Source organism: Mastomys coucha, unplaced genomic scaffold (genome assembly GCF_008632895.1).
Source record: "Mastomys coucha isolate ucsf_1 unplaced genomic scaffold, UCSF_Mcou_1 pScaffold20, whole genome shotgun sequence".
In the NCBI taxonomy this organism is placed as follows: Eukaryota; Metazoa; Chordata; class Mammalia; order Rodentia; family Muridae; genus Mastomys; species Mastomys coucha.
Window position 1 is genome coordinate 37,392,531 of NW_022196903.1, and position 706 is coordinate 37,393,236.

Consider the following 706-nt stretch of genomic DNA (forward strand, 5'->3'; position numbering starts at 1 on the left):
AGATTAACAAAGTAAGAAGCAGACACCAGCTTAGTCATATCTCTTTCATGTAGCCTGGGGCACAATCTCAGGCTGAGGAATCCGGCTGGACCAGTGGGGGGCTCCACCGAGCTTTGTCCCCGGGGCTACGGACAACTCAGAGACTCTTGAGAGACCGGGAAAGGCTTGCTGAAGGGACTCTCAAGGACTAGTCCCCGGAGGCTAGTTGGGTCTTCCTAGGTTGTTAGACCGCTCACCCTGACTTCGCCCTTGTACCTCCATTCCTGGACTCAAAGCACTGGACACTGTCCCCGGGGCAATACATTTGCAGGCGGGTCTAGAGGCTAAGCGAATTCCTAGAAGCCTCAAGAGGCTGCCTAGCTCAGGAAGTTAGAGAATTCCCCTAGAGCGCTTGGTGGGCTCCTGCTCTCCCACTAGTGGGTGACAGAAGGCCGGCCTGGGAGCTCAGTGCCCGCAGGGCGAGCATCCCCTCGCCATCCCCGCCCACCCAGGAGTAGGGTCCCATCCCAGTCACTGGCGTTCCGGGACTGACCACAGGACACGTGGGGCGCGGAGCTGAAGCTGCAGGGAGGGGCGGGGTCAGTCCACGGCAGCAGGCAAGCAGGCTCGAGGAGCGGGACAGAGCGGCTTCGGGACCTCTGGGATACTCGCCGGCCTGCTCAGCCCGGAGTGCGGACGGTGAGTCAGTTCTCTAGCACTCGCGGGT

General features: G+C 60.9%; 2 protein-coding genes across 2 annotated transcripts in view; one reads left to right on the plus strand and one right to left on the minus strand.

Moving 5' to 3' along the window:
* Positions 1-706, minus strand: part of Fam131b (family with sequence similarity 131 member B) — a 36,572-nt gene that overhangs the window by 34,757 nt on the left and 1,109 nt on the right. The window lies entirely within an intron of this gene.
* The window catches only part of Zyx (zyxin), a 10,371-nt gene that overhangs the window by 686 nt on the left and 8,979 nt on the right, over positions 1-706 (plus strand). The window lies entirely within an intron of this gene.